Here is a 16854-nt window from a genome sequence, read left to right as displayed (position 1 = left end):
AGGAATGAATGAGCAAACCCTAAAATAACGATGATATCAAGTGTTTTCTTCCACAGGGGACTCAGGGTTATGTGAGTACAGAGACCGAGAGAGAGCAGGACCATAGGGCCTAATCAACAGAAACTCACAAAGTGGTACTGAAACAGACAACAGAGAAAGGATGTCAACCCACAGCTCACGGAGCCATAACAGAAGAAAAAAAATCAAAGTACAACAATATTTTCTCTTCCTCTCTACCTCTTCCTCTCTCCCTCTGTAAAGAAAGAGTTGATAAAGAAGGAGGGGATTGATAATGAAATGCCACACATTTGACAAAGACACTTTCCCATTTTACACTCTGAACTACAAAACCTTGGATATATCTTTCCCCTGTTCCAATCTCCCTCTGCTGTCATGGCCTTGCTGTGTCTCTCTTATAACTCATAAAGTCCCAGTCAAGTCCCAGGGGAGAGATGTTCCGTTTCCAGGGAAGATTTAGCGCGGGACTGACACTGCATCCATCAGATACAGACGCACTGCATCTATGGCTGGTGCACGGGCAATGGAGCTGGGCTATGTGATTTGCTACATCACAGCACAGGTGTCAGGCCCCCTCTGATGATCTAGAAACAATTAGTGTCGCACACACAGACGGACAGGCAGGCAGACCGACAGACAGTAAAATGACACCCCTGCATATCCCCTAACAACTCCTTCACCCCATTCTGGCACCAATGGGACTGACTAGTAATGAATCCCCTGCTATAAAATCATGATGCAATTCACAGTTGTGCTACAGTAAAGACAGACAGAGAGACAATGAGACAAAAGCGGCTTGATGGCCAAGGAACAGAAAGGCCTTCCAAAAACATCACGTTAGAAGCTCATTACATGGAAACACTCACTGAGTAACCTTAGACGCACAAAACATTAGGCCATGCAAACATTGATCTTTGAGGAATTGGCATCAGTGTCTTGACAGTAAACGGATGAAGAGGAGACCCACATTTAGACCAATGAATAGTGATCTATGTAGGCGTGTGCGCGTGTGTGTTTGTGAGCGTGAGTGTGAGTGTGCATGTAGCAGTGGAGGCTGGTGGGAGGAGCCATAGGAGAACGGGTTCATTGTAATGGCTGAAATGGAATCTTTGGAATGGTTTCCATAACCTTGACGTGTTTGATACCGTTCCATTCCAGCCATTACAATGAGCCCGTCCTCCTATAGCTCATCCCACCTGCCACCACTGTCATGTAGGCACGTTTGAGAATGTGGAGTACTGGTAATTGCATGCCGTTTTGTGTGCCTAATGTATGTGAATGTATTGAGTGAGTGTGTGAGACAAGGACAGAGAGACTGAATGTACGAACAGCTGCAGATCAGACTTTCCTCCAGGAGTGCACACCTCCCCCCACCCACTCTCACACTACAATATCACATAAAAGTGATAGGCTATGTAGTTAACTAACAGTTTGAGTTACATCACACAATCAAACAGACAACAGAACAATAGGCTGCATGGGGTATGTACAGTACAAGTTGTACTGTTAGTTTAGCCCCAGTGACAAGAAGCTTGACATCCAAACTTTTGTCGTCTCACCCTGTTCTCTAGTGGACATATTATGTAACTACAGCAGGATCCAATTGGCGGGCGGCTTCACTTGAGAAATAGGCAACTTGAGTGTCATGTGTTTTCCATAGAAATTCTCAGTTTCAGTCATGTGATTTTGTTACAATTCTGCTACCCGAAAAGGCAACGCTGACTGCCCAACACGACTACAAAACCTAACATATTTATTTCATATGTGGACCTATTATGATTATCCGTGTTGATTCAATTAAATTGAAATTAAAATAAATCACAAGGAAATTACTCAAATATTTTTTTTTCTTATGCAGTTCCTCCCCTAATTAGTATCTGGCTTACAATTAAACTCATCTGTTCGTCAAACTGCTGTGGGATGAGTACTCACCAGAAGGTGGCGTAAGACAGCAGTACAACACAGTGTTCCCGACCAAGGCTTGCTTCTGACCAACCTGTATTTCCATTCTATGTGGAGGCAGTAATACAGCAGGACACAATGTTGGCCAACATTCAGATAGAAATGTATTATGTAGAACAAACATGCCTCTCTGGCATGTGGAATGACGTCATCTCTATTTATTACATTTCTATCAGAAACATTCCACAATGTTTGTGTACTGAACATGGCCCAGGTAAGTGAAGAGTTGTGCTGAATAAGAGAGGAGGCCCGTGTTAAAAATACTAAACCACAAAATATGGTCACACGCACATCCACATGCACACGTACACACGTACACACGTACACACGTACACACACACACACACACACACACACACACGTACACACACACACACACACATAGTGCCATCTCCACTACTGTAGGTGTGGTCCAGGCAGACAAGGTTCCCAGGATCCTTTGCAGGAGAAATTGTATTTCCTCGTGGAGTTGGGGCCTGAGATAATGACATCACATAGTTAAGCGAGAACAAGGCTGAATGTGTGTGTTGTGTGTGTTTTGTGTGTGTGCTGTGTGCGTGTGAGTGTGCGTGCGTGTGTATGTCAGTGTGTGTGAAGTGGGAGGTGGGACGGCAGCTCATGGAAGCTCTCTTCCTGCTATTGATAACATTTCCCTGTCTACTGGAGCATTATCAACTCTGTTCGCACTATACAACCACCAGCAGTGAATACGCCATTATAAAAACAAGCTAACAGGACATTATTCAACTCACAAACACACCCATGGAAACAGACAAGACACACACACACACACACACACACACACACACACACACACACACACACACACACACACACACACACACACACACACCCACACACACACAAAGATGTTCTCACACCAAATGTATGATGTAGGTTCGATTCAATTTCCATTCTAATTCATGTAAAATGTATAGAAATAGACAACAACAGCTAGCTGACAGAAGAGAGCCTGCTGATGCTGGTCTTTGACATCTGATGTACAGCCAAAACAAAGTCGTTAAAGCAGGAAGGAATCGCAGCCTGACAACAACCAACAATGTAGGGACTTGGCTGGGCCGTAACATTTCTGCAATGCTTGGACAATGTTGCCACAACATTGCTAAACTTCTGGCTGCAAGTCATATTGAGGACACTGAACGGTATGGTAAACCTCATTAGGACATCACTTATTAGGCTACATATCATTATAGACATAGGGTTTTCAGTCCCACTGCGTCTCTTTCCATCACATTGACAAATTAATGTAACACATCCCAGGTGAATGAATCTAATGGTGCTTCGTGGTGTATTTGAGCTTATTCCGTGGCCATCTTGGACTCTCTACGGAATTCTAATGAAGACAGATGGGTCAGTCTATCTGCAGACATATGATGTCCCTTTATAGACCGCACCATGCTATTTTAGGTAAGGCTATCTGTGTAGTTGATGGGCACTGTGCACGCCCCCCCATCTCCTCGTTCTCTCTTACGTTCTCCTCTCTCTCTCCCCCTCCCTCTCTCGGTGAAAACACGGTGCCTAGTGCCCGCTGCTCCCTCTTTATACACCGGTCATCAGTCTGACATGACCCGAGCATTTGCATCACCCTGTGTCATGTCAACCGTGTCTGCTCGTCTGCTTCTCACTATACCCAGTCAAGAGACACTTAAATCTCTATACAGCCCTAGACCGTGACCAGAATATGAATCACATTCGACATGGTATTAGCATATGCTATTCATCAGCAACATTAGCATATGACAATACTGTATATATATATATATATGGGATTGGAAAAACATAATATGCATATAAATCGAATGAATTATTGAACTATAATGGCACTCTACTCCCAAGGAAGGAGTTAAAGAAATCGCATAAGAACAAGAGAATGTGAGGCTATTTCTGTATGTGCATCAAGTTTCCTTTAGCTTTTTGTTATCATCTCAGCTTGTTGTCTCCACTCTCTGACACAGTTTATATATATATATATATATATATATATATATATATATATATATATATATATATATATATATATATATTATAGAGAGAGAGAGAGAGAGAGAGAGAGAGAGAGAGAGAGAGAGAGAGAGAGAGAGAGAGAGAGAGAGAGAGAGAGAGAGAGAGAGAGAGAGAGAGAGAGAGAGAGGAGAGAGAGAGAGAGAGAGAGAGAGAGAGAGAGAGAGAGAGAGAGAGAGAGAGAGAGGAGAGAGAAGAGAGAGAGAGAGAGAGAGAGAGAGAGAGAGAGAGAGAGAGAGAGAGAGAGAGAGAGAGAGAGAGAGAGAGAGAGAGAGAGAGAGAGAGAGAGAGAGAGAGAGAGAGAGAGAGAGAGAGAGAGAGAGAGAGCAAGGGGGGGTATACGTGTAGAGAAGCACCCCTCAGTGAAACGCAGGCTTGGGGACTCCAGTGCAGCTGTATAGGGAGCAGTGAACTTGGTGACTGATACAATGTGTTTCCTGCTCCAGAAAAAAAGTGGTACAGATAAGTGTCGGTCAATATGTAGTCCACATTATACAACCAAAATATGTGCACTCATCTGTTACTTTGTTTCCATAGAGGTATACAAAACCAGATCATTTTCTTTCAGTTATCAGATAGAAGTGAATCGTTTAGGTAGGTTGTTACAATGTAACAATATGCCATGGCTAGTGTTTTTTTCATCACAAACAGATACTGTAAGTCACGTTCCAGTTGGAACGCTACAGGGAACAGGAAGCTGTGGGAAGAATTATTTATGGGAACAGGTGTGTTCCATCCTTTGTTTCCTCATGAACATTTTGACAGGTTTTTTCCTTTACGTTATTTAATTATTTATTTTGGGATGTTTTCAAAGATAAGAGTCTAGGTAGATCCATTCGCACAACGTCTGTCATAGACCGACAAGAGCAACAGCCAATAGTGGACCCCTCCACTTATATAAGGGGCCTCTGTCTGCTCCCATCTTTAGGCACTGCAATAGAAGCTGACATTTTAACAACCTAAACGCCGGTTTTACTGCACTGTATGTTTTCTTTTCCACAGAACTCAATGGAAACAAAAAACTTAAACAATAACTATAAATATGAATCCCACTTTTCAAAAATAGCAAACCACCACTCCGCTCCCAGTAGTTTCCATCCCCTACTTCCTATTTTTAATAAAGTTATTTACCCCTTCCCCTAAACCGGGTTTGTATACTACTCCTAACCCTTCCCTTTAAACCTAGCTAATAATAGCAGGAATTCGAGTGCTTGGCTTAGTTTGCCCAGTATGGGGAAAAGCAGTAGGCATAACTCTGGGAGAGAAGGTTTTGACGCATTATACGTGAGCTACTCAAAGCCTGACCGTCGGGTCCCTGCAGCTCAGCTGACTAGTAGTAGCCTAGTGGACTAAACGCCTAACTGTAGTTAGCACTTCCTTAGTCAAAGAGCACTGTGGCTCTTACAGGCTAAAAATCTCCCATGAATGTAGTACCGAGAGGCATAACCAGTTAGCCTAGCCAGCGAGAGCACTGGGTAGCTAAACTAGGGGAGAAGTACTGCTACCCAGTGTAAGTATAAAAGCAGAAAGAGCTAGCTCTAAGCGTGTACTGGCAGGCGGTAGCTGCGGGGCTAGTCCTGTCATTAACTAGCTATTGTTCTCCCTGTAGGCCAATTGCCTAGCTATTGCTACTGTAGTACACTGTTTGTTGAAGACAAAGCAAATGGCGTAAGTCTTAGATGAGCTAGCTGGTTAGCTTCGCCTGGTAGCGGTAGCTATGAGTCCGTAGAGTGGGCTACAAGCCTGTCATAAATGGCACACAATCAGCTGGAGAGCACCACTAGTTGGCGTTGCTCTATATGCAAAACAATTTTAGATTGGTAAATTAGTCTAGCGGCCAGTTATCTGAACTTTTAATCATGGTCGAATTACCAACCGGAGGGACACCATTGATTTTGTTAGTCACTTCCACTCAGATATAATATTAAAAACTGCTAAATTTCTCTCCGCCCCATGGCAAAAAGTATAGAATTGCAAGAAACTAACTCTAAAAAAATATGTTTTCTTTCTCCACTGCCCAACCAAATTTTGCTTATGGCCCCCAAAAAGGCTAGTGCTGGCTCTGACTGAGTCAGCATGAATGTGTGTACACAGACCCGCGAGCCACTGCAGCCCCTTATGATGAGTTCAAATTTTAGTGGCCCCCACCTCCATAAAAACGGACCATTCCTGGCTAACCGAATCTCAAAAGTCTATTTCCTTTCTTCCACCTTAATGGGAATAAGCAGCACGAAGCAGGTAGCTAAGCAGGCTGGTAGGGTGAGAGCTAGCCATGTGGCGCTAGCTGAGCCAGAGACTGAGAAGTAGCTTTCTTGCGAGCTCAATCCTCTCGATTAGAAGCTGCTGTGCTACACTCGGTGGCAGAGACTTTGACGGTTCACCTGTGTTAGCAGGAAAGCAGAGGTCCAAGTTGATGCTGAAAAGAGTAGAGGATTTTATTTGAATCCGTGAGGAAGACGAAAGAAGTGAGGATGGGAAAGGATTATGGCCCATTATATAGGAAGTAGAGTGGTCTATGACAGATGTTGTGTGATTGGATCTTCCTAGACTCCGCCCCTAACAAGGCATTACCCAAAGTGAAAGACAGAACGAGTAATTTAAATAGTATCGAACTGGCTGACCTATAATATTGTGTTGGCGGTTCAAGAACTTGCAGGGGGCACTGCCAAGGACTGTGGGTGGGCACACTGCTGGGTACATTGTCCATTCTGTCAACACTGCCAGGCTGCAGCCTAAAGCCAATCATCAACTTTAGTTCTTTGAATGCAACTATTTACAAAATCTGTCCATTACATATTTGGGGGGTTTGCCATGTGACTAAGCGTCAGGCTGGTGAATGAATGGTAGACTATACTTAATTCAATGTTTGGTATATCTTGGTGCACTTGTTTCAGTTCCTGAAATGGCTTTGACAGAATAAAGAAAACAAAATTCAATATCAAACATTCCCCCACCCTTCCCCCTTCTTTAAATATAATACATATAACCTTGCATAGATGTATTTTATAAAGTAGTGTGTAGGCCTATGTGGTGAAAATATTGTCCATGAGTATTAAAAGAGTTTTTCGTTAAGCCTGAAGGCTGTGGAAAGTCAATAAGGAAAGCCCCTACTGCCCATATTGAGTGCTGTGCCTAATGGATGCCATACTATGTACGCCACATCCTAATGGAAGCCATACTATGTACGCCACATCCTAATGGAAGCCATACTATGTACGCCACATCCTAATGGTCATGAGTGTCAGTCACAGAGTTGCTGACCCTGTACTCGTGGTTTGTTTGGTTTCCCCATTGATCCCTGTGTCTAGCCTATAGGCTTACACTATCAGGCATACTGTATCTCCTCTCTGGACTTTGCCTTAATGTCTCTAAGTCTCTCCTTCTGTCTGGTCTGTGTGCATGTCTGTCTGTCTGTTCGTTTGTCCGTATTATCCTGTATGCATTGTACACGTGCCTGCCTGTCTCTGTCTCTCTGTGTGTGTCTGCTGAGGTGTGAGGATGGACACTGTGGCGGCTGCCAGTACCCATTGTTCCTGGAAAATGGCAGACGAGAGTAGTGTGCTCTGTCGAAACAAAACACCTCCCTGTCTATAATCCCACAGAGTAGAACTAATCCACGGGCACAGGCTCACATTATCGCTCCTCCTTCAACACATACAGATGTATGACTTTCATTTGATCACCCTGTTGTTGTAGGAAATGTCCTGCACAGCAGGAAATGCACACTTTTACTGTATTCTAGGTTTAAAAAGGTTTCTAAAGTTTGTAATTTCCACTTTACATTTTCAGACTCGATTTGCTCCAACAAAAAACGTATCATTTAAAAAAAAAATCCACACAATTATTCCCATTTCCTATTGCTGCAAGGATTATTTTCCTGTTGTGAGAATGATCAAATTAAGATCCTACATCTGTAGGCTTACTACAGTACATGGATAAAGATATTCAAAACCCCAAAATGTCAGCAGGTTAATAGTCTACTGTGTGTATAAGAGTTCAAATAAAACATTTTCAATGTAGTAGCGCACCCACAGCAATACACTGAATAATGTAATAATTCTGAGAACACTGTAGGCCTACTTTTAGGCCTAATCCATAACAAATCCACATGCTGAGGTTCTCAATGTCAGCTCCAAGTTCAAAAGGTTTCAAAAGCTTTTTGTCATTGCATTGGGACCGACTTAATAGCCACTGACTATCACTGACTTTTGGACCAATTTCATACAAACAGGAATGTGATAGCATACATCGCTGCCAAGCTCATGATAGCCCACTTCCTCAAAACGGTTACATTGTATCACAGAGGTGTTCCCTTCTGTAGCAGTGTGTGGATAAATTCACTGGGGAAGCCAAGCCAGTAAAAAAGCCATATTACATCCCATGTTGTGATATTTGCGTTGTTTGCTCTATAACCCATTAGTTCATACACCACAATAAGGCTGTGAAAACAAAAAGACAAAATTCACACAATGGTGGAATAAATTCAACTACGCATACGTTTGCATCATTAGAAAAACGGTGAGCATCATCTGTCCAGCAATGTTCCCTCACATTTTTGGGGCCACTGAGTAAATATTTGGTCTTGAGCAGAAACTTGAAAGTTCTGAGAATTTTGTGCAACTTTCAGTGAGCGTTTACAGTAAACACTGAGGTTGTACCCTTACAGTTTTAGACAGTGTCCAATAGGCTATTGTGGTTATTTCAGCATAATTTAGGCCTAGCAACAAAACCAATGGAGCAAATCCCATAACATTTTCACATGGAAATAGTTTGTTTTTATTTCTATGATGTAGCCTACAATAGCCTGTATGTGGTGTTCAATGCAGGCCTACATTGCATAAGACTTTTAAAAAGTTTATAAAGGGCTTGACAGGAATTGATGATTTTTTAGTTGGTCTGTAACACCATGGGCCAAATAGGTCAATCAATCAATCAAATGTATTTATATAGCCCTTCTTACATCAGCTGACGTCACAAAGTGCTGTACAGAAACCCAGCCTAAAACCCCAAACAGCAAGCAATGTAGGTTTAGAAGCACGGTGGCTTGGAAAAACTCCCTAGAAAGGCCAGAACCTAGGAAGAAACCTAGAGAGGAACCAGGCTATAAGGGGTGGCCAGTCCTCTTCTGGCTGTGCCGGGTAGAGATTATAACAGAACATGGCCAAGATGTTCAAATGTTCATAGATGACCAGCAGGGTCAAATAATAATAATCACAGTGGTTGTAGAGGGTGCAACAGGTCAGCACCTCAGGAGTAAATGTCAGTTGGCTTTTCATAGCCAATCATTCAGAGTATCTCTACCGCTCCTGCTGTCTCTAGAGAGTTGAAAACAGCAGGTCTGGGACAGGTAGCACGTCCGATGAACAGGTCAGGGTTCCATAGCCGCAGGCAGAACAGTTGAAACTGGAGCAGCAGCACGACCAGGTGGACTGGGGACAGCAAGGAGTCACCAGGCCAGGAAGTTCTGAGGCATGGTCCTAGGGCTTAGGTCCTCTGAGAGAGAGAGAAAGAAAGAAAGAAAGAAAGAAAGAAAGAAAAAGAGAGAGAGAATTAGAGAGAGCATACTTAAATTCACACAGGACACCGGATAAGACAGGAGAAATACTCCAGATATAACAGACTGACTCTAGCCCCCCAACACAAACTATTGCAGCATAAATACTGGAGGCTGAGACAGGAGGGGTCGGGAGACACTGTGGCCCCGTCCGACGATACCGCCGGACAGGGCCAAACAGGCAGGATATAACCCCACCCACTTTGCCAAAGCACAGCCCCCAAACCACTAGAGGGATATCTACAACCACCAACTTACCATCCTGAGACAAGGCCGAGTATAGCCCACGAAGATCTCCCCCACGGCACCGCCCAAGGGGGGGGGGGCACCAACCTGGGACAGGAAGATCACGTCAGTGATTCAACCCACTCAAGTGACGCACCCCTCCTAGGGATGGCATGGAAGAGCACCAGTAAGCAAATGACTCAGCCCCTGTAATAGGGTTTGAGGCAGAGAATCCCAGTGGAGAGAGGGGAACCAGCCAGGCAGAGACAGCAAGGGAGGTTCGTTGCTCCAGTGCCTTTCCGTTCACACTCCTGGGCCAGACTATATTAAATCATAGGACCTACTGAAGAGATGATTCTCCAATAAAGACTTAAAGGTTGAGACAGAGTCTGCGTCTCTCACATGGGTAGGCAGACCATTCCATAAAAATGGAGCTCTATAGGAGAAAGCCCTGCCTCCAGCTGTTTGCTTAGAAATTTTAGGGACAATTAGGAGGCCTGCGTCTTGTGACCGTAGCGTACGTGTAGGTATGTACGGCAGGACCAAATCAGAAAGATAGGTAGGAGCTAGCCCATGTAATGCTTTGTAGGTTAACAGTAAAACCTTGAAATCAGCCCTTGCCTTAACAGGAAGCCTGTGTAGAGAGGCTAGCACTGGAGTAATATGATACTTTTTTGGGGTTCTAGTCAAGATTCTAGCAGCCGTGTTTAGCACTAACTGAAGTTTATTTATTGCTTTATCTGGGTAGCCGGAAAGTAGAGCATTGCAGTAGTCTAACCTAGAAGTGACAAAAGCATGGATACATTTTTTCAGCATAATTTTTGGACCGAAAGTTTCTGATTTTGCAATGTTACATAGATGGAAAAAAGCTGTCCTTGAAACAGTCTTGATATGTTCATCAAAAGAGAGATCAGGGTCAGAGTAACGCAGAGGTCCTTCACAGTTTTATTTCAGACGACTGTACAACCATCAAGATTAAATGTCAGATTCAACAGATCTCTTTGTTTCTTGGGACCTAGAATAGCATCTCTGTTTTGTCCGAGTTTAAAAGTAGAACATTTTCCGCCATCCACTTCCTTATGTCTGAAACACAGGCTTCCAGGGAGGGCACTTTTGGGGCTTTACCATGTTTCATCGAAATGTACAGTTGTGTGTCGTCCGCATAGCAGTGAAAGTTAACATGTTTCTGAATGACATCACCAAGAGGTAAAATATACAGTGAAAACAGTAGTGGTCCTAAAACAGAGTCTTGAGGAACACTGAAATGTTCAGTTGATTTGTCAGAGGACAAGCCATCCACAGAGACAAACTGATATCTTTCCGACAGATAAGATCTAAACCAGGCCAGAACTTGTCCGTGTAGACCAATTTTGGTTTCCAATTTCTCCAAAAGAATGTGGTGATCGATAATATCAAAAGCAGCACTAAGGTCTAGGAGCACGAGGGCAGATGCAGAGCCTCGGTCTGATGCCATTAAAAAATAATTTACCACCTTCACAAGTGCAGTCTCAGTGCTATGATGGGGTCTAAAACCAGACTGAAGCGTTTCATATACATTGTTTGTCTTCAGGAAGGCAGTGAGTTGCTGCGCAACAGCTTTTTCATTTTTTTGGAGAGGAATGGGAGATTCGATATAGGCCGATAGTTTTTAAAATCCTCTGGGTCAAGGTTTGACTTTTTCAAGAGAGGCTTTATTACTGCCACTTTTAGTGAGTTTGGTACACATCCGGTGGATAGAGAGACATTTACTATGTTCAACATAGGAGGGCCAAGCACAGGAAGCAGCTCTTTCAGTAGTTTAGTTGGAATAGGATCCAGTATGCAGCTTGAAGATTTAGAGGCCATGATTATTTTCATCGATGTGTCAAAAGATATAGTATTAAAAAACTTGAGTGTCTCCCTTGATCCTAGGTCCTGGCAGTTGTGCAGACTCACGACAACTGAGCTTTGGAGGAATATGCAGATTTAAAGAGGAGTCTGTAATTTGCTTTCAAATGATCATGATCTGTTCCTCAAAAAAGTTCATGAATTTATCACTGCTGAAGAGAAAGCCATCCTCTCTTGGGGAATGCTGCTTTTTAGTTAGCTTTGCAACAGTATCAAAAATAAATGTTGGACTGTTCTTATTTTTCTCAATTAAGTTGGAAAAATAGGATGATCGAGCAGCAGTGAGGGCTCTTCGATACTGCATGGTACTGTCTTTCCAAGCTAGTCGGAAGACTTCCAGTTTGGTGTAGCGCCATTTCCGTTCCAATTTTCTGGAAGCTTGCTTCAGAGCTCGGGTATTTTCTGTATACCAGGGAGCTAGTTTGTTATGACAAATGTTTTTTGTTTTTAGGGGTGTGACTGCATCTAGGGTATTGCGCAAGGTTAAATTGGGTTCCTCAGTTAGGTGGTTAACTGATTTTTCTACTCTGACGTCCTTGGGTCGTTGGAGGGAGTCTGGAAGGGCATCTAGGAATCTTTGGGTTGTCCGAGAATTTATAGCACAGCTTTTGATGATCCTTGGTTGGGGTCTGAGCAAACGTAATAAAATGGTGGTCCAATAGTCCAGGATTATGAGGAAAAACATTAAGATCCACAACATTTATTCCACGGGACAAAACTAGGTCCAGAGTATGACTGTGGCAGTGAGTAGGTCCGGAGACATGTTTGCCAAAACCCACTGAGTCGATGATGGCTCCGAAAGCCTTTTGGAGTGGGTCTGTGGACTCTTCCATGTGAATATTAAAGTCAGCAAAAATGTGAATATTATCTGCCATGACTACAAGGTCCGATAGGAATTCAGGCAACTCAGTGAGGAACGTTGTATATGGCCCAGGAGGCCTGTAAACAATAGCTAATAAAAGTGATTGAGTAGGCTGCATGACTAGAAGTTCAAAAGACAAAACTTTTTTTTTGTTTTTGTAAATTGAAATTTCCTATCGTAAATGTTAGCAACACTTCCGTCTTTGCGGGATGCGTGGGGGATAAGGTCACTAGTGTAACCAGGAGGTGAAGCCTCATTTAACACAGTAAATTCATCAGGCTTAAGCCATGTTTCAGTCAGGCCAACCACATCAAGATTATGATCAGTGATTAGTTCATTGACTGTAACTGCCTTGGAAGTGAGGGATCTAACATTAAGTAGCCCTATTTTGAGATGTGAGATATCACAATCTTTTTCAATAATGGCAGGAATGGAGGAGGTCTTTATTCCAGTGAGATAGCTAAGGCGAACACCGCCATGTTTAGTTTTGCCCAACCTAGATCGAGGCACAGACACGGTCTCAATGGAGATAGCTGAGCTGACTACACTGACTGTGCTAGTGGCAGGCTCCACTAGCACAGTCAGCACAGTGAGCACAGTGAGACCCAGAAAGAGGGCCAATTATCTACAAATTCTATCTTTAAATTCTATCTCTATAAAAAACTGTTTTCATCCAGCGATTGAGTTGAGAGACCCTGCTGTAGAACTCATCACTCCCCCTAACTGGGAGGGGGCCAGAGACAATTACTCGATGCTGACACATCTTTCTATCTGATTTACACACTGAAGCTGTGTTGCGCTTGGTGACCTTTGACTGTTTCATCCTAACGTCGTTGGTGCTGACGTGGATAACAATATCCCTATACTCTCTACACTCGCCAGTTTTAGCTTTAGCCAGCACCGTCTTTAGATTAGCCTTAACGTCGGTAGCCCTGCCCCCTGGTAAACAGTGTATGATTGATGGATGATTCGTTTTAAGTCTAATACTGCCGGTAATGGAGTCGCCAATGACTAGGGTTTTCAATTTGTCAGAGCTAATGGTGGGAGGCTTCGGCGTCTCAGACCCCGTAACGGGAGTAGAGACCCCGTAACGGGAGTAGAGACCCCACGAAGGCTTGGCCTCTGACTCCGACCCGTTGCTTAATGGGGAGAACCGGTTGAAAGTATCTGTTGGCTGAATGAGCGACACCGGTTGAGCATTCCTACAGCATTTCCTTCCAGAAGCCATGAGAAAATTGTCCGACTGCGGGGACTGTGCGAGGGGATTTAAACTACTATCTGTACTTACTGGTGGCATAGACGCTGTTTCATCCTTTCCTACACTAAAATTACCCTTGCCTAACGATTGCGTCTGAAGCTGGGCTTGCAGCACAGCTACCCTCACCATAAGGCGATCGTTCTCCTGTATATTATGAGTACAGCGACTGCAATTAGAAGACATAATGTTAATGTTACTACTTAGCTTCGGCTGGTGGAGGTCCTGACGAACCGCGTCCAAATAAAGCTTCTGGGGTGAAAAAGTTGAATGAAAAAAGTCGAGCGAGGGAAAAACTAAAAATATAAACGGTAATTAAAAAGTTTAAACCTTAAAGTTGGCAGGTAGCAAAGTAAGGTTAGCAACAAATTGCACAGCAGCACGTAAACAAGTCTATAAGTTATGACTGTACATTGCATTGTATTGTGTTGTATGATGCAAGAAACCACTTTACAAAATAAAATGTATTATTATTACTGTACCATACAGAGAATTAGACAATGTAGGCTACCCCTCTGCCAAATGGTTCATTTGCATATTCAAGCCTGTCTCAAAATACATCACTGTCCCTTTAATTAAGACAGGCTTTTTAACTGACTGGTTTTTCAAAAACAGCTTGAAAAGTAGCCTACACGTTTTGTGCTCTTGTAGGAAGCAAAAACTCCCCATTGCTGACCTATACGAATCTATAACTGGGCTAATAACTTGCTAACTATCAAAGAATATCAACACCTGCAGCTCTGCGCTCTAATCTGAAAAGCTCATTCACTCATGATTGAAAGACCACTCAAGCTAGCTAGCAAGCTAGCTACTGCAGGACATCAACAAAGCAGACCAGAAACAGACACATTTTTCTGATAATGATGACCTTTTGCTTAGGATGTGATATGATTTGTGTAAAGTCAAATCTTTAGGTTACGTCAGTAACCCCGGTTCTCTGATAGTATGAGTGAGTTACTTCACTTATGGTATATGTCCCCAGCGTATTCGTCAGAAGCCTTTACTACACCAGCCATGATTGGCTGGACGTCGAGACGTGTGCGTCGGGAAGGGTGTCTCTCCTACCCTATAAAAGGTCCAACGCAGCATCTCTGAGTCATTCAAAAATAAGCAACACCTCTTCCTCGCTCATGCAAGGAGGGTGGTCTTGTGAAATACCTCACTCATACTATCAGAGAACCAGGGTTACGGTTGTAACCTAAAGTTCTCTTTCAAGTATTTATTTAGGTATTTCCCTTATGGGATATACTGACTCCCGTATTGCCAGACAAGCTTATCCTGACAACCGACTGCCCTGTGCGATATATCTGTCACGTCCTGACCATAGAAAGTTGTTATTTTCTATGGTAGAGTAGGTCAGGGCGTGATGGGGGTTTTTCTAGTTTAGTTTTTCTATGTTGTTATGTTCTAGTTTTGTATTTCTATGTTGGGTTTTTGTTTGGGATGATCTCCAATTAGAGGCAGCTGGTCATCGTTGTCTCTAATTGGAGATCATACTTAAGTAGGTGTTTTTCCCACCTGGGTTTGTGGGAGATTGATTTTTGAGTAGTGTATGTTTCACCTCTGCATCACAGTTTGTTGGTTTTTGTTCTTTAGTTTATGTGTATGTATTGCATAGTTTCACAGTGAAAATAAAATGTGGAACAACACACACGCTGCACTTTGGTCCGCTCCTTCCTACGACAACCGTGACAATATCACACAAAATCGGCTTTGCCCTCAGAAGATCCTACACGTTAAACAGTATGCGCCAGGGTTGGTGCAGTGACATTGAGCCTATAAAACTTTGCAAATGTAAGAGGCGAAGCCCAGCTCTCTGCTGAGCAAATATATTGGATAGATATGCCCTCAAATAAATCCCAGGATATAGCCATTCCTCTAGTGGAATGAGCCCGTAGGCCAGCAGGAGACTGAAGACCCTTACTTGTGTAGGCCAAAGCGATAGCCCTCACTATCCAGTGGGAGAGGCGTTGTTCAGTGAGCAATTTACCTGTGTGAGGTTTCACCCAGGAAACAAACACCTGATCCAGGGGCTAAAAGGCTGTTGGTATAAAGCATCCAAAACAACTGATAAATCCCATGACGGGGAAAGCTGTTTGGACACCGGACGCAAATGACGTGTACCCTTCATAAAACGGGCAAGAAGGGGGTGTTGCCCCACTGTCATGCTCCCAAAACCCACATGACAAGCTGAAATAGCTGCTAGATATACCTTAATAGTCAGAGCACTGGAATGGCACTGTCTGTGATTTAGTGCACCATTCCTCAAACACGTGCCATTTAGGGATCTGGTGGATGAGGCTCTAGCACTCTGAATAGTCTAAATGACATTTTGGGGAGACCCGGCTGTGTTGAAGTTGAACCATTCACGGGCCAGGCCCAGAGTGCCAACCGTTCCGGGTGAGGATGGAAAATCTCCCCTCGTGCCTGGCACTGTTGGTCCCGACCCGGGGGAGGGTCCACGGTTGATCGCATAGTGGCCAATGTGGTGCTATTAGTATGAGAGATAGATCCCTTTCCTGCACCCTGGCTAGGGTGGGGGAAATCAGGGCCAGTGGGGGGAATGCATACAGGAGGACGTGGCCACTCGTGCGCCAATGCGTCTACTCCCATCGGTGCATCCCGAGTATTCTCTATTGATGCATAAAGATCCACTGTTGGAATGCCGAAATGCATCAAAACCTGATTGGCTACCTCTGGGTGGAGCTTCCACTCTCCGTATAGAGGGTTCCCCTTGGAAAGTAAATCTGCCTCCAGATTCAGTACTCCCAGTACATGAGTAGCTCTCAGTGACTGGAGGTGCACACTGCTCCACATAATCAGTATGTGTGCCAGTGTGTGTAAGTGAGGGGATCGCAGTCCCCCTTGTCTGTTTATGTAAGCCACAACAGTGGTATTGTCTATTCTGACTAGAACGTAACGACCCTCCAGAAATGTGAGGAACGACTTTAATGCTAGGGAGACACTGCAAGGAGTTCCAGGCAGTTTATGTTAGTAGATTGGAGATGGGGTCCCCACACCCCGTTGACTGTTCTGCCCTCGTGGGTTGTTGCACCCCAACCCGAGAGA

The sequence above is a fragment of the Salmo trutta genome, chromosome 13, assembly GCF_901001165.1.
Source record: "Salmo trutta chromosome 13, fSalTru1.1, whole genome shotgun sequence".
NCBI lineage: Eukaryota > Metazoa > Chordata > Actinopteri > Salmoniformes > Salmonidae > Salmo > Salmo trutta.
This window is presented reverse-complemented; position numbering follows the sequence as displayed.